Source organism: Dipteris shenzhenensis, chromosome 11 (assembly GCF_047967505.1).
Source record: "Dipteris shenzhenensis isolate YYH24624 ecotype China chromosome 11, Dip_SZ_1.0, whole genome shotgun sequence".
Classification (NCBI taxonomy): Eukaryota; Viridiplantae; Streptophyta; class Polypodiopsida; order Gleicheniales; family Dipteridaceae; genus Dipteris; species Dipteris shenzhenensis.
The window spans coordinates 56,636,538-56,664,281 of record NC_141606.1 but is presented as its reverse complement, the minus strand read 5'-3'; the positions used below and the strand labels follow the sequence as shown (position 1 = coordinate 56,664,281).

General features: G+C 41.0%; 1 long non-coding RNA gene across 1 annotated transcript in view; it reads right to left on the bottom strand.

Annotated features, from left to right (window-relative positions):
• Nucleotides 1–22,593, bottom strand: part of LOC147897218 (uncharacterized) — an 89,691-nt gene extending 67,098 nt beyond the window's left edge. Inside the window, exon 1 of the long non-coding RNA XR_015541726.1 lies at nt 22,255–22,593. This is a non-coding gene — a long non-coding RNA (uncharacterized LOC147897218). The remainder of the gene's footprint in view (nt 1–22,254) is intronic.
• Between the last annotated feature and the right edge of the window lie 5,151 nt (nt 22,594–27,744).

The window sequence follows — 27,744 nt, the reverse complement described above, 5'->3', positions numbered from 1 at the left end:
TCGACTTACATGCAAAGTGGCACGCCCATCCCATAAGTGCTTGATCGGATAACATACGTAGCAGCGTGTTTTTTTACGGATGTGCATGACACTAGAGCAAAAATAGTATTTAATGCTCGATCGACCATGCAAAGGATATCCGATGGGCACAACACTTTTCGTACACCTCAACCTAGGTGGTATTGAAATGTTCTCAAAGAGGTACACCCATCCGATAAGTACTTGGTCAGATAACACACCTAATGGCGTGTTTTTTTGTGGATGTCCATATCACTAGGGAAAAAATGGTGTATAATGCGTGATCGACCATGCAAAGCATATCCGATGGTGGCAATACTTTGCACGCACCTCAATGTAGTTGAAACAGACTTACGTTCAAAGTGGAGACCCCATCCGATAAGTACTTATTTGAATAACACACCTACGGCCGTGTTTTTTGACGGTTGTACATGACACCAAGGCTAAAAACGGTGTATAATGCGTGATCGACCATGTAAATCATATCCGATGGTGACAATACTTTGCACGCACCTCAACGTAGTTGAAACGGACTTGCGTGCAAAGTGGAGCCCCCATCCGATAAGTACTTGTTTGAATAACACACTTAGGACCATGTTTTTTCATGGTTGTGCATGACACTAAGGCAAAAACGGTATTTTAGGCTTGATCGACAATGCAAAGCATATCCGATGGGCACAATACTTTGCACACACCTTTAACTAGGTGCAATCGACTTACATGAAAAGTGGCACGCCCATCCCATAAGTTCTTGATCGGATAACATACCTAGCAGCGTGTTTTTTTACGGATGTGCATGACACTAGAGCAAAAATAGTATTTAATGCTCGATCGACCATGCAAAGGATATTCGATGGGCACAACACTTTTTGTACACGTCAACTCAGGTAGTATTGAAATGTTCTCAAAGAGGCACACCCATCTGATAAGTACTTGGTCAGATAACATACCTAATGGCGTGTTTTTTTGCGGATGTCCATATCACTAGGGAAAAAATGGTGTATGATGCGTGATGGACCATGCAAATCATATCCGATGGTGACAATACTTTGCACGCACCTCAACATAGTTGAAACAGACTTGCGTGCAAAGTGGAGCCCCCATCCGATTAGTACTTATCTGAATAACACACCTACGGCTGTGTTTTTATATGGTTGTGCATGACACTAAGGCAAAAATGGTGTTTTATGCTTGATCGACAATGCAAAGCATATCCGATGGGCACAATACTTTGCACACACCTTCAACTAGGTGGAATTGACTTACATGCAAAGTGTCACACCCATCGCATAAGTGCTTGATTGGATAACACACCTAGCAGCGTGTTTTTTTACGGATGTGCATGACACTAGAGCAAAAATAGTATTTAATGCTCGATCGACCATGCAAAGCATATCCGATGGGCATAATACTTTTCGTACACCGCAACCTAGGTGGTATTGAAATGTTCTCAAAGAGGCACACCCATCCGATAAGTACTTGGTCAGATAACATACCTAAGGGCGTGTTTTTTCCGGATGTGCATACCACTAGGGAAAAAACGGTGTATAATGCGTGATCCACCATGCAAATCATATCCGATGGGCACAACACTTTTCTTATGCGTCAACCTAGGTGGTATTGACATGTTCTTAATGAGGCACACCCATCCGATAAGTACTTGGCCAAATAACACACCTAATGGCGTGTTTTTTTACGGATGTCCATATCATTAGGGAAAAAATGGTGTATAATGCGTGATCAACCATGCAAAGCATATCGGATGGTGACAATACTTTGCACGCACCTCAACGTAGTTCAAAAGGACTTGTGTACAAAGTGGAGCCCCCATGCGATAAGGACTTATTTGAATAACACAGCTACGGCCGTGTTTTTATATGGTTGTGCATGACACAAAGGCAAAACAGTGTTTTATGCTTGATCGACAATGCAAAGCATATCCGATGGGCACAATACTTTGCACACACCTTCAACCAGGTAGAATTGACTTACATGCAAAGTGGCATTCCCATCGTATAAGTACTTGATCTGATAACACACCTAGCAGCGTGTTTTTTTACGGATGTGCATGACACTAGAGCGAAAATAGTATTTAATGCTCGATCGACCATGCAAAGGATATCCGATGGGCACAAAACTTTTCGTACGCCTCAACCTAGGTGGTATTAAAATGTTCTCAAAGAGGCACACCCATCCGATAAGTACTTGGTCAGATAACACACCTAAGGGCGTGTTTTTTTGCGAATGTCCATATCACTAGGGAAAAAATGGTGTATAATGTGTGATCGACCATGCAAAGCATATCTGATGGTGACAATACTTTGCACGCACCTCAATGTAGTTGAAACGGACTTGCGTGCAAAGTGGAGCCCCCATACAATAAGTACTCATTTAAATAACACACCTACGGCCGTGTTTTTATATGGTTGTGCATGACACTAAGGCAAAAACGGTGTTTTATGCTTGATCGACAATGCAAAGCATATCCGATGGGCACAATACTTTGTACACACCTTAAACTAGGTGGAATTCACTTACATGCAAAGTGGCACACCCATCGCATAAGTTCTTGATCGGATAACACACCTAGCAGCGTGTTTTTTTACAGTTGTGCATGACACTAGAGCAAAAATAGTATTTAATGCTCGATCGACCATGCAAATCATATCCGATGGGCACAACACTTTTCGTACACCTCAACCTAGGTGGTATTGAAATGTTCTCAAAGAGGCACACCCATCCGATAAGTACTTGGTCAGATAACATACCTAAGGGCGTGTTTTTTTCGGATGTGCATACCACTAGGGAAAAAACGGTGTATAATGCGTGATCGACCATGCAAATCATATCCGATGGGCACAAAACTTTTCGTACCCATCAACCTAGGTGGTATTGAGATTTTCTCAATGAGGCACACCCACCCCATAAGTACTTGGTCAGATAACACACCTAATGGCATGTTTTTTTGCGGATGTCCATATCACTAGGGAAAAAATGGTGTATAATGCGTGATCGACCATGCAAAGCATATCCGATGGTGACAATACTTTGCACACACCTCAACGTAGTTGAAACAGACTTGCATGCAAAGTGGAGCCCCCGTCCGATAAGTACTTATTTGAATAACATAGCTACGGCCGTGTTTTTATATGGTTGTGCATGACACAAAGGCAAAAACGGTGTTTTATGCTTGATCGATAATGCAAAGCATATCCGATGGGCACAATACTTTTCACACACCTTCAACCAGGTGGAATTGACTTACATGCAAAGTGGCATTCCCATCGTATAAGTACTTGATCGGATAACACACCTAGCAGCGTGTTTTTTTATGGATGTGCATGACACTAAGGCAAAAATGGTATTTAATGCTCGATCGATTATGCAAAGCATATCCGATGGGCACAATACTTTTCCTACACCTTAACCTAGGTGGCATTGAAATGTTCTCAAAGAGGCACACCCATCCGATAAGTACTTGGTCAGATAACACACACCTAAGGGCGTGTTTTTTTGTGGATGTGCATACCACTAGGGAAAAAACGGTGTATAATGCGTGATCGACCATGCAAATCATATCTGATGGTGACAACACTTTGCACTCATCTCAACCTAGTTGAAACGGACTTGCATGCAAAGTGGAGCCCACATCTGATAAGTACTTGTTTGATTAACACACTTGGGACCGTGTTTTTTCATGGTTGTGCATGACACTAAGCCAAAAACATTGTTTTATGCTTGATCGACAATGCAAAGCATATCCGATGGGCACAATACTTTGCACACACCTTCAACTAGCTGGAATTGACTTACATGCAAAGTGGCATGCCCATCCCATAAGTGCTTGTTTGAATAACACACCTAGGACCGTGTTTTTTAATGGTTGTGCATGACACTAAGGCAAAAACGGTGTTTTATGCTTGATCGACAATGTAAAGCATATCCGATGGGCACAATACTTTGCACACACCTTTAACTAGGTGGAATCGACTTACATGCAAAGTGGCACGCCCATCCCATAAGTGCTTGATCGGATAACATACCTAGCAGCGTGTTTTTTTACGGATGTGCATGACACTAGAGCAAAAATAGTATTTAATGCTCGATCGACCATGCAAAGCATATCCGATGGGCACAAAACTTTTCGTATGCCTCAACCAAGGTGGTATTGAAATGTTCTCAAAGAGGCACACCCATCCGATAAGTACTTGGTCAGATAACACACCTAAGGGTGTGTTTTTTTGCGGATGTCCATATCACTAGGGAAAAAATGGTGCGTGATCGACCATGCAAAGCATATCCGATGGTGACAATACTTTGCGTGCACCTCAACCTAGTTGAAAAAGACTTGTGTGCAAAGTGGAGCCCCCATCCGATAAGTACTTGTTTAATTAACACACTTAGGACCGTGTTTTTTCATGGTTGTGCATGAAACTAAGGCAAAAACGGTATTTTATGCTTGATCGACAATGCAAAGCATATCCGATGGGCACGATACTTTGCACACACCTTCAACTAGAAGGATTTGACTTACATGCAAAGTGACATTCCCATCTCATAAGTGCTTGATCGGATAACACACCTAGCAGCGTGTTTTTTTACGGATGTGCATGACACTAAGGCAAAAAATGGTATTTAATGCTCGATGACCATGCAAAGCATATCCGATGGGCACAATACTTTTACTATACCTCAACCTAGGTGGTATTGAAATGTTCTCAAAGAGGCACACCCATCCGATAAGTACTTGGTCAGATAACATACCTAAGGGTGTGTTTGTTTGCGGATGTGCATACCACTAGGGAAAAAACGGTGTATAATGCGTGATCGACCATGCAAATCATATCCGATGGTGACAATACTTTGCACATACCTCAACGTAGTTGAAACAGACTTGTGTGCAAAGTGGAGCCCCCATCCGATAAGTACTTGTTTGAATAACACACCTAGGACCGTGTTTTTTCATGGTTGTGCATGACACTAAGGCAAAAATGGTGTTTTATGCTTGATCGACAATGGAAAGCATATCCAATGGGCACAATACTTTGCACACAACTTCAAATAGGTGGAATTGACTTACATGCAAAGTGGCACGCCCATCCCATAAGTGCTTGATCGGATAACATACCTAGCAGCGTGTTTTTTTACGGATGTGCATGACACTAGAGCAAAAATATTATTTAATGCTCGATCGACCATGCAAAGGATATCCGATGGGCACAACACTTTCGTACACCTCAACCTAGGTTGTATTGAAATGTTCTCAATGAGGCACACCCATCCGATAAGTACTTGGTCAGATAACACACGTAAGGGCATGTTTTTTTGCGGATGTCCATCACTAGGGAAAAAATGGTTTATAATGTGTGATCGACCATGCAAAGCATATCCGATGGTAACAATACTTTGCACACACCTCAAGGTAGTTGAAACGGGCTTGCGTGCAAAGTGGAGCCCCCATCCCGATAAGTACTTATTTGAATAACACACCTACGGCCGTGTTTTTATATGGTTGTGCATGACACAAAGGCAAAAATGGTGTTTTATGCTTGATCGACAACGCAAAGCATATCCGATGGGCACAATACTTTGCACACACCTTCAACTAGGTGGAATTGACTTACATGCAAAGTGGCATTCCCATCGCATAAGTACTTGATCGGATAACACACCTAGCAGCGTGTATTTTTACGGATGTGCATGACACTAAGGTAAAAATGATATTTAATGCTCAATCGACCATGCAAAGCATAGCCGATGGGCACAATACTTTTCCTACACCTTAACCTAGGTGGTATTGAAATGTTCTCAAAGAGGCACACCCATCCGATAAGTACTTGGTCAGATAACATACCTAAGGGCATGTTTTTTTGCGGATGTGCATATCACTACGGGAAAAACATTGTATAATGCATAATCGACCATGCAGAGCATATCCGATGGTGACAATACTTTGCACGCGTCTCAACCTAGTTGAAACAGACTTGCGTGCAAACTGGATCCCCCATCCGATAAGTACTTGTTTGATTAACACATTTAGGACCGTGTTTTTATATGGTTGTGCATGACACTAAGGCAAAAACGGTATTTTATGCTTGATCCACAATGCAAAGCATATCTGATGAGCACAATACTTTGCACACAGCTTCAACTAGGTGGAATTGACTTACATGCAAAGTGGCATTCCCATCACATAAGTACTTGATCGGATAACACACCTAGTAGCATCTTTTGTTTACGGATGTGCATAACACGAGCAAAAATAGTATTTAATGCTCGATTGACCATGCAAAGCATATCCGATGGGAACAATACTTTTCCTACTCCTTAACCTAGGTGGTATTGAAATTTTGTCAAAGAGGCACACGCATCCGATAAGTAGTACTTGGTTACATAATATACCTAAGGGCGTGTTTTTTTGCAGATGTGTATATCACTACGGGAAGAACGTTGTATAATGCATAATCGACCATGCAGAGCATATCCGATGGTGAAAATACTTTGCACCCATCTCAACCTAGTTGAAACAGACTTGCGTGAAAAGTGGAGCCCCCATCCAATAAGTACTTGTTTGATTAACACACTTAGGACCGTGTTTTTTCATGGTTGTGCATGACACTAAGGCAAAAACGGTGTTTTATGCTTGATCGACAATGCAAAGCATATCTGATGGGCACAATACTTTGCACACACCTTCAACTAGGTGGAATTGACTTACATGCAAAGTGGCACACGCATCCCATTAGTGCTTGATTGGATAACATACCTAGCAGGCTCGTGTTTTTTTACGGATGTGCATGACACTAGAGCAAAAATAGTATTTAATGCTCGATCGACCATGCAAAGGATAACTTGGCATGTCCATCTGATGAGTACTTGATCGGATAAATTCTCCCACCAATAAATTAAGTACTAATTAAAAATTATAATAAATGAGTAGATTATTAAAAAGAGACTAATATTTATGTAATTGTTGCTACTGCAGCTTGCTTGCGAAGGACTCTCACAAAGGAGATGGCTATAGATTTTGTTCCAGGGATGGATGTAATTTTATGTAGCAAAAGAGAAGTAGTTGCATTTGCTACAATCCATGATAGTGATCCCAATTCAACTTGCCACTTTCGAAGACTTGGCGAAGATAAGGTGGCAGTTACTGTATCAAAGATTCTTAGCGCACATGTTGAGCTAAAGTATAAATGTGGAGATATGGAAACACTTGAAGATGTTATGCCCTACAATACATCCAACAAATCATTTATAGCATGGGACAAAGATGAGACTTATGCAACAGACATTATCAAGAATACAAAGTGCACCACCTTGGATTTTACTATAGGGGACATTTTACAAATGAGATCATTTGCAAATAAGACTGTAGCAGAAGGTGAAGTATTGGGATTTGAACAAGTGGAGCAATGGTCATTTGCACATATGAGGATTCTAAAAGTCACTGATGATGGTATGGTTGATAACATATTAACATCCTTATGTGATCCCTACTATGAGGTAGGCAAGAATATGAGATGGAGCATGCAATTTTTAAACATGAGAAAGAGACACGTGGTTTTCAATGATAAAGACAACGTATACTACAATATCAAAGGACCTAAAAAGCGTGCCCATGTGCTAGGCTCTATCACTTCAAATGTGGATGATTTCAATATACTCAATTATAGAAGTGACATCTTATCTGGAGCATGACACTAGAGCAAAAATAGTATTTAATGCTCGATCGACCATGCAAAGGATATCCGCTGGGCACAACACTTTTCGTACACCTCAACCTAGGTGGTATTGAAATGTTCTCAAAGAGGCACACCCATCCGATAAGTACTTGGTCAGATAACACACCTAAGGGCGTGTTTTTTTGCGGATGTGCATATCATTAGGGAAAAAATGGTGTATAATGCGTGAACGACCATGCAAAGCATATCCGATGGTGACAATACCTTGCACGCCCTTCAATGTAGTTGAAACAGACTTGCGTACAAAGTGGAGCCCCCATCCGATAAGTACTAGTTTGAATAACACACCTAGGACCGTGTTTTTTCATGGTTGTGCATGACACTAAGGCAAAAACGGTGTTTTGTGCTTGATAGACAATGCAAAGCATATCCGATGGGCACAATACTTTGCACACACCTTTAACTAGGTGCAATCGACTTACATGAAAAGTGGCACACCCATCCCATAAGTTCTTGATCGGATAACATACCTAGCAGCGTGTTTTTTTACGGATGTGCATGACACTAGAGCAAAAATAGTATTTGATGCTCGATCGACCATGCAAAGGATATTCGATGGGCACAACACTTTTTGTACACGTCAACTCAGGTGGTATTGAAATGTTCTCAAAGAGGCACACCCATCTGATAAGTACTTGGTCAGATAACATACCTAATGGCGTGTTTTTTTGCGGATGTCCATATCACTAGGGAAAAAATGGTGTATGATGCGTGATGGACCATGCAAATCATATCCGATGGTGACAATACTTTGCACGCACCTCAACATAGTTGAAAAAGACTTGCGTGCAAAGTGGAGCCCCCATCCGATTAGTACTTATTTGAATAACACACCTACGGCTGTGTTTTTATATGGTTGTGCATGACACTAAGGCAAAAATGGTGTTTTATGCTTGATCGACAATGCAAAGCATATCCGATGGGCACAATACTTTGCACACACCTTCAACTAGGTGGAATTGACTTACATGCAAAGTGTCACACCCATCGCATAAGTGCTTGATTGGATAACACACCTAGCAGCGTGTTTTTTTACGGATGTGCATGACACTAGAGCAAAAATAGTATTTAATGCTCGATCGACCATGCAAAGCATATCCGATGGGCATAATACTTTTCGTACACCTCAACCTAGGTGATATTGAAATGTTCTCAAAGAGGAACACCCATCCGATAAGTACTTGGTTAGATAACATACCTAAGGGCGTGTTTTTTTCGGATGTGCATACCACTAGGGAAAAAACGGTGTATAATGCGTGATCGACCATGCAAATCATATCCGATGGGCACAACAATTTTCGTATGCGTCAACCTAGGTGGTATTGACATGTTCTTAATGAGGCACACGCATCGGATAAGTACTTGGCCAAATAACACACCTAATGGCGTGTTTTTTTATGGATGTCCATATCACTAGGGAAAAAATGGTGTATAATGCGTGATCAACCATGCAAAGCATATCCGATGGTGACAATACTTTGCACGCACCTCAACGTAGTTCAAAAGGACTTGTGTACAAAGTGGAGCCCCCATGCGATAAGGACTTATTTGAATAACACAGCTACGGCCGTGTTTTTATATGGTTGTGCATGACACAAAGGCAAAACAGTGTTTTATGCTTGATCGACAATGCAAAGCATATCCGATGGGCACAATACTTTGCACACACCTTCAACCAGGTAGAATTGACTTACATGCAAAGTGGCATTCCCATCGTATAAGTACTTGATCGGATAACACACCTAGCAGCGTGTTTTTTTACGGATGTGCATGACACTAGAGCGAAAATAGTATTTAATGCTCGATCGACCATGCAAAGGATATCCGATGGGCACAAAACTTTTCGTACGCTTCAACCTAGGTGGTATTAAAATGTTCTCAAAGAGGCACACCCATCCGATAAGTACTTGGTCAGATAACACACCTAAGGGCGTGTTTTTTTGCGGATGTCCATATCACTAGGAAACAAATGGTGTATAATGTGTGATCGACCATGCAAAGCATATCCGATGGTGACAATACTTTGCACGCACCTCAATGTAGTTGAAACGGACTTGCGTGCAAAGTGGAGCCCCCATACGATAAGTACTCATTTAAATAACACACCTACGGCCGTGTTTTTATATGGTTGTGCATGACACTAAGGCAAAAACGGTGTTTTATGCTTGATCGACAATGCAAAGCATATCCGATGGGCACAATACTTTGCACACACCTTAAACTAGGTGGAATTCACTTACATGCAAAGTGGCACACCCATCGCATAAGTGCTTGATCGGATAACACACCTAGCAGCGTGTTTTTTTACAGATGTGCATGACACTAGAGCAAAAATAGTATTTAATGCTCGATCGACCATGCAAATCATATCCGATGGGCACAATACTTTTTGTACACCTCAACCTAGGTGGTATTGAAATGTTCTCAAAGAGGCACACCCATCCGATAAGTACTTGGTCAGATAACATACCTAAGGGCGTGTTTTTTTCGGATGTGCATACCACTAGGGAAAAAACGGTGTATAATGCGTGATCGACCATGCAAATCATATCCGATGGGCACAAAACTTTTCGTACCCATCAACCTAGGTGGTATTGAGATTTTCTCAATGAGGCACACCCATCCCATAAGTACTTGGTCAGATAACACACCTAATGGCATGTTTTTTTGCGGATGTCCATATCACTAGGGGAAAAATGGTGTATAATGCGTGATCGACCATGCAAAGCATATCCGATGGTGACAATACTTTGCACACACCTCATCGTAGTTGAAACAGACTTGCGTGCAAAGTGGAGCCCCCATCCGATAAGTACTTATTTGAATAACATAGCTACGGCCGTGTTTTTATATGGTTGTGCATGACACAAAGGCAAAAACGGTGTTTTATGCTTGATCGATAATGCAAAGCATATCCGATGGGCACAATACTTTTCACACACCTTCAACCAGGTGGAATTGACTTACATGCAAAGTGGCATTCCCATCATATAAGTACTTGATCGGATAACACAACTAGCAGCGTGTTTTTTAATGGATGTGCATGACACTAAGGCAAAAATGGTATTTAATGCTCGATCGATTATGCAAATCATATCCGATGGGCACAATACTTTTCCTACACCTTAACCTAGGTGGCATTGAAATGTTCTCAAAGAGGCACACCCATCCGATAAGTACTTGGTCAGATAACACACCTAAGGGCGTGTTTTTTTGCGGATGTGCATACCACTAGGGAAAAAACGGTGTATAATGCGTGATCGACCATGCAAATCAAATCTGATGGTGACAACACTTTGCACTCATCTCAACCTAGTTGAAACGGACTTGCGTGCAAACTGGAGCCCACATCCGATAAGTACTTGTTTGATTAACACACTTGGGACCGTGTTTTTTCATGGTTGTGCATGACACTAAGGCAAAAACGTTGTTTTATGCTTGATCGACAATGCAAAGCATATCCGATGGGCACAATACTTTGCACACACCTTCAACTAGGTGGAATTGACTTACATGCAAAGTGGCATGCCCATCCCATAAGTGCTTGTTTGAATAACACACCTAGGACCGTGTTTTTTCATGGTTGTGCATGACACTAAGGCAAAAACGGTGTTTTATGCTTGATCGACAATGTAAAGCATATCCGATGGGCACAATACTTTGCACACACCTTCAACTAGGTGTAATCGACTTACATGCAAAGTGGCACGCCCATCCCATAAGTGCTTGATCGGATAACATACCTAGCAGCGTGTTTTTTTACGGATGTGCATGACACTAGAGGCAAAATAGTATTTAATGCTCGATCGACCATGCAAAGCATATCCGATGGGCAAAAAACTTTTCGTATGCCTCAACCAAGGTGGTATTGAAATGTTCTCAAAGAGGCACACCCATCCGATAAGTACTTGGTCAGATAACACACCTAAGGGCGTGTTTTTTTGCGGATGTCCATATCACTAGGGAAAAAATGGTGTACAATGCGTGATCGACCATGCAAAGCATATCCGATGGTGACAATACTTTGCGTGCACCTCAACCTAGTTGCAAAAGACTTGTGTGCAAAGTGGATCCCCCATCCGATAAGTACTTGTTTAATTAACACACTTAGGACCGTGTTTTTTCATGGTTGTGCATGAAACTAAGGCAAAAACGGTATTTTATGCTTGATCCACAATGCAAAGCATATCCGATGGGCACGATACTTTGCACACACCTTCAACTAGAAGGATTTGACTTACATGCAAAGTGACATTCCCATCGCATAAGTGCTTGATCGGATAACACACCTAGCAGCGTGTTTTTTTACGGATGTGCATGACACTAAGGCAAAAAATGGTATTTAATGCTCGATGACCATGCAAAGCATATCTGATGGGCACAATACTTTTACTATACCTCAACCTAGGTGGTATTGAAATGTTCTCAAAGAGGCACACCCATCCGATAAGTACTTGGTCAGATAACATACATAAGGGCGTGTTTGTTTGCGGATGTGCATACCACTAGGGAAAAAACGGTGTATAATGCGTGATCGACCATGCAAATCATATCCGATGGTGACAATACTTTGCACATACCTCAACGTAGTTGAAACGGACTTGTGTGCAAAGTGGAGCCCCCATCCGATAAGCACTTGTTTGAATAACACACCTAGGACCGTGTTTTTTCATGGTTGTGCATGACACTAAGGCAAAAACGGTGTTTTATGCTTGATCGACAATGCAAAGCATATCCGATGGGCACAATACTTTGCACACACCTTCAAATAGGTGGAATTGACTTACATGCAAAGTGGCACGCCCATCCCATAAGTGCTTGATCGGATAACATACCTAGCAGCGTGTTTTTTTACGGATGTGCATGACACTAGAGCAAAAATAGTATTTAATGCTCGATCGACCATGCAAAGGATATCCGATGGGCACAACACTTTCGTACACCTCAGCCTAGGTTGTATTGAAATGTTCTCAATGAGGCACACCCATCCGATAAGTACTTGGTCAGATAACACACCTAAGGGCGTGTTTTTTTGCGGATGTCCATCACTAGGGAAAAAATGGTTTATAATGCGTGATCGACCATGCAAAGCATATCCGATGGTAACAATACTTTGCACGCACCTCAAGGTAGTTGAAACCGACTTGCGTGCAAAGTGGAGCCCCCATCCGATAAGTACTTATTTGAATAACACACCTACGGCCGTGTTTTTATATGGTTGTGCATGACACAAAGGCAAAAATGGTGTTTTATGCTTGATCGACAATGCAAAGCATATCCGATGGGCACAATACTTTGCACACACCTTCAACTAGGTGGAATTGACTTACATGCAGAGTGGCATTCCCATCGCATAAGTACTTGATCGGATAACACACCTAGCAGCGTGTATTTTTACGGATGTGCATGACACTAAGGTAAAAATGATATTTAATGCTCAATCGACCATGCAAAGCATATCCGATGGGCACAATACTTTTCCTACACCTTAACCTAGGTGGTATTGAAATGTTCTCAAAGAGGCACACCCATCCGATAAGTACTTGGTCAGATAACATACCTAAGGGCATGTTTTTTTGCGGATGTGCATATCACTACGGGAAAAACATTGTATAATTCATAATCGACCATGCAGAGCATATCCGATGGTGACAATACTTTGCACGCATCTCAACCTAGTTGAAACGGACTTGCATGCAAACTGGATCCCCCATCCGATAAGTACTTGTTTGATTAACACACTTAGGACCGTGTTTTTATATGGTTGTGCATGGCACTAAGGCAAAAACGGTATTTTATGCTTGATCCACAATGCAAAGCATATCTGATGAGCAAAATACTTTGCACACAGCTTCAACCAGGTGGAATTGACTTACATGCAAAGTGGCATTCCCATCACATAAGTACTTGATCGGATAACACACCTAGTAGCGTGTTTTGTTTACGGATGTGCATGACACGAGCAAAAATAGTATTTAATGCTCGATTGACCATGCAAAGCATATCCGATGGGAACAATACTTTTCCTACTCCTTAACCTAGGTTGTATTGAAATTTTGTCAAAGAGGCACACGCATCCGATAAGTAGTACTTGGTTACATAATATACCTAAGGGCGTGTTTTTTTGCAGATGTGTATATCACTACGGGAAGAACGTTGTATAATGCATAATCGACCATGCAGAGCATATCCGATGGTGAAAATACTTTGCACGCATCTCAACCTAGTTGAAACAGACTTGCGTGAAAAGTGGAGCCCCCATCCAATAAGTACTTGTTTGATTAACACACTTAGGACCGTGTTTTTTCATGGTTGTGCATGACACTAAGGCAAAAACGGTGTTTTATGCTTGATCGACAATGCAAAGCATATCCGATGGGCACAATACTTTGCACACACCTTCAGCTAGGTGGAATTGACTTACATGCAAAGTGGCACACGCATCCCATTAGTGCTTGATTGGATAACATACCTAGCAGGCTCGTGTTTTTTTACAGATGTGCATGACACTAGAGCAAAAATAGTATTTAATGCTCGATCGACGATGCAAAGGATAACTTGGCATGTCCATCTGATGAGTACTTGATCGGATAACTTCTCCCACCAATAAATCAAGTACTAATTAAAAATTATAATAAATGAGTAGATTATTAAAAAGAGACTAATATTTATGTAATTGTTGCTACTGCAGCTTGCTTGCGAAGGACTCTCACAAAGGAGATGGCTATAGATTTTGTTCCAGGGATGGATGTAATTTTATGTAGCAAAAGAGAAGTAGTTGTATTTGCTACAATCCATGATAGTGATCCCAATTCAACTTGCCACTTTCGAAGACTTGGCGAAGATAAGGTGGCAGTTACTGTATCAAAGATTCTTAGCGCACATGTTGAGCTAAAGTATAAATGTGGAGATATGGAAACACTTGAAGATGTTATGCCCTACAATACATCCAACAAATCATTTATAGCATGGGACAAAGATGAGACTTATGCAACAGACATTATCAAGAATACAAAGTGCACCACCTTGGATTTTACTATAGGGGACATTTTACAAATGAGATCATTTGCAAATAAGACTGTAGAAGAAGGTGAAGTATTGGGATTTGAACAAGTGGAGCAATGGTCATTTGCACATATGAGGATTTTAAAAGTCACTGATGATGGTATGGTTGATAACATATTAACATCCTTATGTGATCCCTACTATGAGGTAGGCAAGAATATGAGATGGAGCATGCAATTTTTAAACATGAGAAAGAGGCACGTGGTTTTCAATGATAAAGACAACGTATACTACAATATCAAAGGACCTAAAAAGCGTGCCCATGTGCTAGGCTCTATCACTTCAAATGTGGATGATTTCAATATACTCAATTATAGAAGTGACATCTTATCTGGAGTGGATGAGTTCATTGGTTCCGAGAAACAAAATGATTTTAGAAGCGAAGCCTTATCTGGGGTGGGTGAATTCTTGCACAGTGAGAAGGGCAAAGGTTTCAATAGCGATGTCTTGTCAAGTGTGGATGAGTTCATGCATATTAACAAACCTGGTGTTAATCAAGCTTGTGGATTTGTGAAAGCCATGCAAGATGTCCCAATGAGTGATGTTCTCTCAGGAGTGGAAGAGTTTCAAGGTTCTCAATACTCTCGTAGAATATTGAATTCATTGAATGGTCCTAAGAGTATGTTAAAAACGAGGATGAGATCAACAGAGGATTATTCAATATTTAACTTTGATTGTGATATGGACAAGGATGTAACGACCAATCATGGATGCTTGGTTACAAACAAATGTGAGGAGAAGAAGTGCATAAATACAGATAACAACGTGCACGAGGAACGAAAACGGTCATACATATGCATGAAGAGAAAGCGAATCCAGGCAGATCCACAAGTCCTACCAAAGAGGAAGAGAGTAATGAAGGAGGAGAACATGTTAAATGCATTGGGATATCTATGTTGCAAGCGAAGATGTATGCGCTTCATTGATCTTGCAGACATCAGGGGAGCATCAGGGACTGTAGAGGACACGTGTGGCAAAGAAGAGGAAGCAAAAGAAATGAATATCTTCTCACAAGTCTCTCTTGCTTTCTTCAGAATGGCAATAAAAGACTAAGTTCAAGACAAAAGGTAAAACCTCTCGTAAATGGAAAAAGGATTTGCAATAAGGCATATCGCAATATTACTAGATTATCCCATGGTACATAATGGGATTTATTCACCAAGGCAAAGGGCGGCAACAAATTTAGCATTCACGGTAATAGAGGAAGGTCCAAATCAAGAATCTCAACTGTCAGGGCAGCAGAAATTTTGCAAGACTTCATACATGAAAATGCTTTACCTCAACCCCATATATCTACCAAACTCCCTAATGGTGACGCGATCACTGAAATGCACCTTCCAATGGGCTTGACAAAGCTCGAAGTATTTGACTCTATTGCAGAAAAGAAAAGGCAAACAGGGGATGCCGTAGCTTCTTCTCATACTTTGTATACTCTTTGGAAGAAGAACTTTGGATATGTTAAAATCCCAAGGAGGCAAAAAATGTCAAAGTGCAATGTCTGTGATGATTTAAAGCGAGCGATTGAGAGTGCAACATGTCCAAATCAAAGGGAATTATACAAAAAAAACTGAAAATCTCATCGTGACCTTATTCGACATTCCAGACAAAAATATGCATTTTGGAAGGAGCAAGCTATTTTGCATCCCGATGACTACATGTGCCTTATTGTAGATGGCATGGATCAGAATACAACAACATTGCCTCGTTTTGTTGCCACTCCACCTAAATTACAAGGAAAGCACTTTCTAAAGACACATCTATGTGGAGTGTTAGTGCATGGAATTAAGTTCTTTGCAGATATATGGATTGATTCCTTGCATCTACATGATAGCAATTAAGTTGTAACATCTATTATGAAGGCAATTCGCAATGTACATGTAGAAAAAGGTTGCCTACCACCGACTTTGAGAATACAAGCTGATAATTGCTGGCGAGAAAATAAGAATGTACTCATGTTTGCATTCTGCTCCATGCTAGTTGCTCATCGAATCTTCAATGAGGTCGAATGTGGATTTTTGTATGTTGGGCATACACATGAGGATATCGATCAAGTTTTTAGCACAGTCTCAAGGGAGCTTAAATGCAAGGATGTGGAGACAATAGATGACTTGGTAAGAAGATGTGGCAGGCAAGTTGGTGGTCGTAAGGAAAGTACAGTATGTGAGAGGCTCGAAAGAATGTATGATTGGAAGAGCTTCATTCTACCTTTCATACAAACGGGTGGTGATGCACTGACAGGTCATACCAATCCACACTACTTTCGTTTTTTTTTTAAAGATGAAAAACCCGTAATGCAATGGCAACAGTATTCTCATGATACAAAATGGGAACCTGAAGAACCTTACAGTCTCTTAACTTCAATTCCCAGCAAGGAAAGGTATCCAACATGGGCTCCTATACAAGAATTCAATGAGAGGTCTAATTGTGAAATAGAAGGATTAAAAGCATTTATTACATACAAAGAGGAAATGCTCCGGAGATATCCTAATTCGAAGCCTACTTGGAGAGAACACACTACCACTGTAATTAACAAGACACGAAATTTAATAAAGGACCTTGAGAGAATGCGAGTGTCAAAGGATGTCAAGGAAGAATGCAATATGTTTTGGCCAAATGTTTATAACAATTTGCGCCCAGCTCCAGTCTTTGAAAATGAATTTGTATCATTACTCTCACGTCCATATTGTGGACCGAAGAAGAGAGAGTTTATGCCACAAGTAGATATAGAGGTCGATTGTTTTGTTGTGGTTCGGCCATCGGATGATGAATATGAGAATGTGAAGTTTTGGGTTGCAAAAGTAGTTGATGTGCAAAGAGATGAGCAAGGGAGAGCTACAACATTTACAGCGGTATGGTATGAGCCAAAGGGCAGGAAGGAGAATATGGATAACAACACATTGTATACTAATTGTATAATGAAGGAGTGGGTCCCAAATGATGAAGCGGTCTCTCAAGTTTCGACGGAGACAATCATAGTGTCTTGGCATTCAAGGGAAAAGAAATCAAAGAAGCCAAAGGGCAGGAAGGAGAATATGGATAACAACACATTGTATACTAATTGTATAATGAAGGAGTGGGTCCCAAATGATGAAGCGGTCTCTCAAGTTTCGACGGAGACAATCATAGTGTCTTGGCATTCAAGGGAAAAGAAATCAAAGAAGCCAAAGGGCAGGAAGGAGAATATGGATAACAACACATTGTATACTAATTGTATAATGAAGGAGTGGGTCCCAAATGATGAAGCGGTCTCTCAAGTTTCGACGGAGACAATCATAGTGTCTTGGCATTCAAGGGAAAAGAAATCAAAGAAGCGCATGGGATATGAGGTAGAAGGAAAAATAAAAATACCATAGCAAACTATTTTGCATATACACGAATTTTTAAGGATGCTCGCCATGGAGGAAGTAGAAGGAGACAGCGCAAATGAAGAATGTCCATGATTAAAGCTTTGTATTGAAGTCCATTGAAGGATTTTATTTGGGTACTAGGCAAGGAGCCAATCCAAGACAATTATAATCAGAGTCATCACCTCCTATGTCAAATGAGAGTCAAAATATGCACTGGATGTCACCCAAGGGTCAAGGCTTGCCAAGACAATAGGGAGTTAATGTAGATGGCACCTGGCAAGGGACTATCACATTGAGCAATAAGACAATGGGGAGTCAATGCACCCAAGGGGCAAGGCTTGACAAGATAACTTGTGGGAGTTAATGCAGATGTCACTTGTATATTTTGCACTGGATGTCACCCAAGGGTCAAGGCTTGGCAAGACAATAGGGAGTTAATGCAGATGGCACCTGGCAAGGGACTATCGCATTGAGCAATAAGACAATGGGGAGTCAATGCACCCAAGGGGCAAGGCTTGGCAAGACAAGTGGGAGTCAAATTATGCAGATGGCACCTGGCAAGGGACTGTCGTGACATTGAGCAATAAGACAATGGGGAGTCAAATTATGCAGATGGCACGAATTGAGGCTCTTTAAGAGCAACAATTTAAATTGTAAACATATGTTCAATCTATATCATTTTGGATATAAAGACTCTAGCTAAGAGCAACGTCTCTCAATGTAATCATATAATAATAGCTATAATTGCTATTATACCGCTTTGGTTCAATACAAAACTTGGGTCTTATGGCATCATGTCTTTTTTCTATTTATTAAAAGTTTTAAAAATTTTGTGCATATTGCGAGTGACAATGTTATTTTCATGAAATATTTAAGTCTCCTTTCATGGATTTATAAATTTATCACGTCAACGAAAAACGTCAAGGAAAAATATTAAAAATAATTAAATTAACAAATAACTTAGATATAGCTAGAATTTCTAATATAGGATTATTTCAAATTCTTGCATGTTGGTGCAAAAGTATAGATTGAAAAAACAATATTTTTATGTGAATATGATAGTGCCACAAAGTGAACTTTTGATTTGGGAAGGAAAAACGTCAAGGAAAAATATTAAAAATAATTAAATTAACAAATAACTTAGATATAGCTAGAATTTCTAATATAGGATTATTTCAAATTCTTGCATGTTGGTGCAAAAGTATAGATTGAAAAAACAATATTTTTATGTGAATATGATAGTGCCACAAAGTGAACTTTTGATTTGGGAAGAATATTTTCAAAAAGTAAAATTTTGATTTGGGAAGGATATTTTCACAAAGTAAAGTTTTCATTTGGGAAGGATTTTTGGGCTTCGTCCAAAAACAACACAAAAAGTCCAAAATTAATGAAATAGGTGTTAAAAACATTTGTTGAAGGAATCCAGCGTAGGCAAGGATGTCGCTATCCAATGAGCATTGATGTTTAATTTCCAACCCATGGGTTTTTTGCAATTCTAGCCATACGATGTCGCTAGCGTGAGTTCCCACAGTACCATAGTGCACAAATGGTGCGAGTGGAACCATCCAAGGATTCATACAAGGACTGGACACATCTTTCCTACCGTTCAAGCAAAGAGAATAGGCACTTCATGACAAGAACTGAAGGTAGTGTATCAATATTGCCACAGCCAGGAGCCTAGAAGAGATGATAACGCATCTACAACAAGCAGTTTATGGGGAAGAAGATAAAGCTCAAAGGCATGAGATATTGGGGGAAGAAGCATGAGAGATTGGGGGAAGGGACGAAATTGCAAATAGTTTGCGTATACTCTCGAGAAATGGCAGGCGAAATTGAAACAAGCACGTATATCCTCTCAAGAAAGGGAGGGCAAAATTTAGCTTATGAATTTCGGTGAAATGGTTTTTTTGGGCTAAAAATTACTTATAAAAGTCTATTAGAATAGCCCTTTCATATCAAATGGAGCCTTAAATTCACCTTTGGGCTAAAATTCACACTTAATTTTTTCCGTGGTAATTTTACAATCAACTGTTGGTTGCAGATACAATCACAACCTTATAAACATAGAGATAATCTCTAGAGTAGTCAAATATGTGGAGAGCTTGCAGCAATCTTCAGCACAGGAGATGTCGTATTAATTCATGGCCTCATGGATGGCAAAAATGGAAGGTTTGTGGCCTGCAACGAGCCTGCAACAATCAATTATAGAATAGATACATGCAGTAGTGATTACGCCTCACAGATTAGGCTTCAAGGGACCTGATATGATTGCACATGAGCTACCCAGTGGCAAATCGGCAAAGGAAATGCAGAGTAAAAGAGTGACAGTCCAAAAAACGTATGTTGTTGCAAACTCGTAGCCCAAAAATCATCAGTCTCTTCTATCAATTGGATCTATTCAAATTGATATCAAGCTAATGAAACAGAGGACATCACGGCAATAATGTGTGATAGACTCTGCATGGAAAGAGAAGCAACACCGGCATGAGATTAGGGACCCCCAAATTGAATTTGGGCCCCTATTAATTAATTTGTGCGGGGCGGAATCGACGATTAACGTAAGCCAATGGGAGAGGCAAATTAAACTGAGGAGGTGGTTTCTTTGAGAAGCCACCAAGTCTTTGTGGGTTCTTCGAGAAGCCTCGGACTCCAGAAGCTTCCAGAGCTGGCTATAAAATGAGGGGGGAAGGTCGATGCAAAAATGGGGGGTCGTGAGGCCTCTCCAACAAAAGGAGGAAGAGCTGGGATATAAGAAAGGGGGAGAGAGGGAAAGGGAGGGAGGGAGAAGGAGAACCTAGGAGGAGGGAGAGAGCAAGAGGAGTGAAGTGGGAGGAACGGGAGGGAAGAGGATGGAGGAGCAAAAGAGAGGAGCAAAAGAGGAGGGAAGGAGGGAAGAGGAGCGGGAGGGAAGAGGATGGAGGAGCGAAAGAGGAGGGAAGGAGGGAAGAGGAGGGAGTTGGAAGGAAGGGAGTGAGGAGGGAGCGGGAAGAAGAGAGAATGGTGGATAGGGGAAAGCAAAGGGAGGCAGAAGCGGAGGAAGGGGGGAAGAGGAGGGAGCGGGAGGCAAAAGCAGAGGGAGCAGGGAGGGAGCAGATAGGTTAATTAGTTAATTTGCGATTAGATTAGATAGGTTAATTTGTTAGTAGCTTAGGTTAATTTGTAGTTAGGCATGTCCAACTAATTAATTAATAGGTTTGTAGGTGCAGAAGCGATTAGGTACCCCTAGTGCGACTAGATATAGTCTATAGTGCGACTAGATATCACCTTTGTCCGTCATTGTGCATTGAAAATAGTGCAGGCAACAAGGAACAAGCTTGAAGTTGAAGCCACAAAATCTTGTGTAGGATTAGGAGGAAATATTGACCTTGCAACAGACTATGCATTCTCACACACGGATTAGCAAAGAGGAGATCAAAGGGTTAAGAGATTCTATTGCAAATAAGGAAACATAAATTAAAGGATTGAGATTACAAGTAGAATTACTACAATCCACACTATCCCATACCAAGGAATAAGAACAAAACTCACTAGATCAACAAGCTCGGTGCAAAACCCTCGGTCAGCAAATGAAAGAAAGAAACATTGCTTACGGTAAACTGTTTGATCTTCATCAACAAACAATGCTATAGTCGTCAAAGAGAGAGAACATCCACTTGAAGAGAAGGAAAACCTACTCACTCAAATTAAGCAGACTTAGAAAGAAACCGGGTTACATAGTCATGGTGAGTCAGTCTCTTGCGAGCCACCGCAGAAAAGGACCGCAAAACGTCTATGGCTGAATCTTGGTTCATAGTTGGGACTTGCAACAATCGTCATGTTCAAAACCTTACCTCTCCAAAGTGGCAAAATGAAGTCCATTAGAATCAGCACAAGCACCAAATTTAGAGAGGTTTCTGATGTGAGGTGTGTCTTGCCCCTGCGAGTGGACTAGCATTGTGTTTGCATATACTTGGCCACAGGTGGCCAGAGAAGCAGTCGACTTGAAATTGCCCTTTAAATCAATAGATCATACAAACAAATGATCAGATCACTGGATCAAATCAAAACAAGATATAAAAGCAGCAATAGCGAGTTATTACCTGCCAAAAGAAAGAGCAGAGTGACCCAAAAACATTTGCTGAAGGAATCCAACGTAGGCAAGGATGCCGTTGTCCAATGAGCATTGATGTTTAATTCCCAACCTGTGGGTTTTTTGCAATCCTAGCCATAAGTTGTCACTAGCGTGAGTTCCCACAGTACCTCAGTGCACAAATGGTGTGAGTGGAACCATCCAAGGATTCATACAAGGACTGGACACATCTTTCCTACCGTTCAAGCAAAGAGAATAGGCACTTCATGACAAGAACTAAAGGCAAGGTGAGTGTATCGATATTGCCATAGCCAGAGCCTAGAAGAGATGATAACGCATCTACAACAAGTAGTTTGTAACGGGGAAGAAGATAAAGCTCAAAAGCATGAGAGATTGGGGGAAGAATCATGAGAGATTGGGGGAAGGGGCGAAACTGAAAACAATTTGTGTATACTCTCGAGGAATGGCGGGCGAAATTGAAACAAGCACGTATATCCTCTCAAGAAAGGGAGGGCGAAATTTAGCTTATTAATTTTGGTGAAATGGTTTTTTTTGGGCTAAAAATGAATTATAAAAGTCTATTAGAATAGCCCTTTCATATCAAATGGCAGGAAGAAGAGAGAACGGATAGGGGGAAGCAGAGGGAGGCGAAAGCGGAGGAAGGGGGGAAGAGGAGGGAGCAGGAGGCAAAAGCAGAGGGATCGGGGAGGGAGCAGATAGGTTAATTAGTTAATTTGTGATTAGATTAGATAGGTTAATTTGTTAGTAGCTTAGGTTAATTTGCAGTTAGGCATGTCACAACTAATTAATTAATAGGTTTGTAGATGCATAAGTGATTAGGGACCCCCAGTGCAACTAGATATAGTCTATTGTGCGACTAGAGTGATTAGGGACCCTCAGAGAGCAGTTTTGGGTGATAGAAGCAACTGACAAAGGATGATACGATTCCACCTTTATGAAAAAAGTGACCCCAGCAATAGATGGCAAAGAAGACTACAAGAGAAGAGAGGAACCTAGTGCTCTAATACCATGTTAAGAAAGTGGATCATTATGCTCAAGCAGGGGAGGGAGAGAGAGAGAGAGAGAGAGAGAGAGAGAGAGAGAGAGAAGCTCAAAGGCGGAGGAAGATTCACGCAAGAGGATGATGGAGAGACACCAAGAGCCACACGTATCCAATTGGATTAGGGTCCTCAACCCCAAATCCACACACCCACACCTCATTGGCTACTCACATGCTTAACATAGGTGATGTGTCCAAAGCAAAGGCAGTGGACACAACTTTTGGAAGTGCCGAAAAGGTTGACACAAGGAAAAATGTTGCCGAACATTTTGATGTTGATGATGATGCCTCTTTGGAGAGTAATAAAGATGAGGAAATTGGTGATCTGAACTTCGATAAGTTCCTGACTTCTGTCCACAGTATGCCTACCCCTTCCCATTCCATTGCCGTCTCTTCCATAGGAGGTGAGGTGAGTGCAAATGCAGATGAATGCATGCCTCTGTCAGAAATGTTTAAAGATAAGCAAGACCCATTCTTTCCATGCACATTGATTCAATCATCAATCCCCATGTCATTAAAGAATTGTTGTTCAATGTAGGGGCATGTTGCATGAAGTGAAAGAAGATAGGAATTGATGATCATGCGTTGAAGAAACAATTGAAATGTAAAAATCCCGACTATGCTGGCTATGTAATGGGAAATTACTCCAAGCCTAGGGCTTGCAAAAAACTGCAATCCAATGATGTATGATCACCAATTATAAAATGCAATGAAACATCTCTATGGGTTTATGCCATTCATCATGTCTTCTTGTTCATCATTGTTTTCACAATTTTCATTGCTGCATATTCGTATAGCTCATTAAAATCTATAGTATGATCTGTAAACGTGCCCGCATTGCACAATGTCCATCATTGTTGTCATAAATTTTTCCTCTACATGCAGTATGTTTTGTAAGGGTGCATGCCATAGCACAATGTCCATCATGACTAGTATGATGGACATTGACACATAATTTGTTGTTGCACAGGTGTTGCCAAGCCCAATCGTTGTTGCCAAATATCTCCCACCTGTAGATAAATGCAAGGAATTCTCCCTCAATCCTCCCAATGTTGATGTTATGATAATATTGCATGCAACATCCTTTGTGCTACCAGATTTCTTGGAGCCCAGTTTGGATCACTGTGCAAGTTGATGCTGAATGTTGGCAACGGAGTGCGGTAGATGCTATGTAGCAAGCAAAACAAAAGGCTCGAAATCAAAGGAAACGGTTGTCAAGGGCCCTAATGTCAAAAGAAGAAAGTTTTGTTGAAATATAGAGGCAATTGTCTCCAGTTTTCAGTCCCGAATGTGCAAACAAAACCCATCCCTCTGTCTAATAAGAAGAGGGGTCTAATTTTGGACGTAAATGGCGGTAGATAAAAGTAAAAAATTACCTGTGTGTGGACTAAGAGGTAATTACAAACTTGAAGCAGAAAGAGTTTTTCTTTGCCACGATGCATCAATCTTCCTTGAATGGGCACTAGACCACTTCGTTGTTTTTTTGCGGAGTGCCATGAAGAAGGAGAAGTTGTACAATATTTTGGATGCCTGCTTTTTAGCACGTTCAAGGGGATATTTAAATAGATATGATTTCCATCAAGAACATGTCACGGCAATAAGTGTGTATGTGCCTGGCACTTGCAAGCTAGTGATGTTCAAACGTCTAGACAACTTTTGGTCTAAGTATAAAGACGAGTTTTCACATACAAACACCTTAATTATTGATGACACTTACTACAATCTTTTCTTAAACATAGGGCATTGCACAATCCTATTGCCAAAACTTGAAAAGTTTTTAGATCCTAAGGTGAGGGAGTACCTGAGCACTACATTGGCATAGTGGCTATGGTTGTGGCTGCTAGCTCCAGATCAAAGACAATATGCACTTGACAATATGCTAAGACCTGAGATGGACAAAGAAAGCCTAGCTATTTTTCACGATTTTAAAGAATCTAAAAGACCCATACCCACATCGACAAAGAAAGCCTAGATTTTTTTAAGGGGTTTAAGGTGATAAGTGTAATATGAATTATAGTTGATGTAGTTATAAGCTATATGATCAGCTGTGCAGTGTTCAAAAATTGTATGGTTTCTGGCCTTCAAAGCTTCTTAGGGAGATTCTAACATCTGTATGCAACTCTTTGAATCTACGGTACAACTACATCTGCCACATGAATGGACTGAGTCATGTGAGTCAACTGTGACAAATGTTGCTTTAAAAAAATGACTTTTAAGCTATCAAATGCAACTTTAAAGCTACCGCATAATCACTTTAAAGCCCCCATGGAAAATCCAAAGCTTCTAGGCACACTTTAAACCTTATAGGCACACTTCATGTGAAGCTTTCAAGAACAGTTTAAGCTATCGAGGAAACTTTTAAGCTATCAAATACAATTTTAAAGCTACCGTGTAATCACTTTAAAGTCTCCAGGTAAAATTCAAAGCTTCCAGGCACACTTTAAACCTTCCAGGCACACTTCAAAGCTTCCAAGGCATAGTTTAAGCTATTGAGAAAACTTTTGAGCTATCAAACACAACTTTAAAGCTACCTCACTTTAAAGCCTATTGTGATAGCTAGGGTTAGCCTGGCTGGGTGATTTTTTTGATTTTTTATTTTGTTTGATGGTTTTCAATGTGTTTTTTGTGTGATTTAGTGCTTGATGTTGTGGTTTGGATTTGTTTTGGAGTGTTTGTTGATTGTGATGTGGTTTGGTTACCACTGTCAATGGTTGTCTCCTTGGGTTTGGGGTTCAGTGATATATCTTATGACCCTCGAGTGAGATGAGTGGGGATGTGCCCCTGAGTGGTCAGTGAGTCAGTTCACTCTAGAAATTATTTGTGAGTACATTGTAAGGCAGGGTGGATGGACCACTGGATACTCCGACATCATTCTGACCATACCGACATCTAGGATTAGATAGGGTGCTTCTTGGTTGGTTTTCTCTACATTTGCTTTGTGCACTACACTTGCACGCTGCACTTGCACGACGGCAGCTGTCTGGCCATCTCTGGATGGGAGAGACATGGTGGGCCTAGGCCTGGTCTGTGTTAGACCCATCACCTAGCAGTCACATTTGCCTAAGCACCCACTTGCTTTCACATGCACACTTTTATATATTTTTTGATCAATCACTCTTATCTGGAGATACATTGGTTGAAAGGAGCCTGTCTCGCCTGAATGAGACAGTAAGCCTCGGGGGGAATTGCCTCATCCTGCTAGCTGAGTGATGGTAGGTAGGGTGAGAACTCAAGGTGCCCTTGTACATATGTAGTCGAGAGTGTTTAGATGAGTGGAGTGGCTCGACATTCGCATCGACATCGACACTATCAGTTATGTTTGCATTGCACTCACCTTCGCTCTTACATTAGACACTCTTGACTGTGATTGCATTTCATTGCCTATGTGATGGCATTACCTCTTGCATGTTGCACAACATGTCATGGGTTTTACCTATTTTGGTTGGGCATATTTCTCATCTTGTCCAGGGGATTTCTTGCATTGTGTGTTAGGATTGCATTGCTTGGGATTTGGTTTTATATTCATAGGTACTCAAGACCCTAGCAGCTTTGCTAGGATGGATGCAGTTAAGTTGTAGTTCATGGTTCGATGGTGTGCATCTCTTGGGATGCTATGGGCTACACATGCAAGTGGCATGCCACTTGTATGCTTCGTGGTAGATGGGCTTATAATCTTTGGCCATGATGCTATTATGATGGATTCAGTGGATTGTATGGTGTGCTAGCATGTCATGTTATTGTTGTAGATATTCCTATGGATGATGTGCACATGCAGGGTGCTATATTTTGATTGCCATGGATGACATGTAGTCTTGAGCCCTAACTTTTATTGGATTTCTAGTGGTGATGCTGATACATTGGTGTTTATTATGCCATTGATGATCTAGTCACACATGTGTATTGATGTACTTGGCACTAGTGTTGAGGTTATCATGAACATTGGTTCTAGATTGGTTGTCATTTGTCATGGTTACATGAGCATATATGTATTTTCCGGTGGATTTCTGTTATCTTGACATGGCAGATGGGTTCATGACATGGGGCTTCCACTATAGCATTGTGGGTCCTTCCGAGGACTACATTTTTGCTTTTTACTGTATGTCGATCCGAGGTCACGATGTTGAGATTTTTACGGATTTGTAAGTGCATTCGGTGTGGCTATTTTTAGCAAATCCTACAATCATTGGCACTTGGTCAGTTCAGATGTGGTGGTATTTGGCATGGTGTTGTGAGGCTTGGTGTGGGCTACACTGTTGTTTTTACGGCATCTCGATTCGATACTGTATGCAGATCATGTTGAGGTGGTGTCAATGGCGGTGGCGGTCTGATCATTGTGGCATGGTACGTGGTTCTTTTTGGTGGATTTTTTGGTTATGATCCTCATGGGGATTGTTACTGGGGTCATCTCGGAGCTTGCGGTGATATCCGTTTGGCGATCGA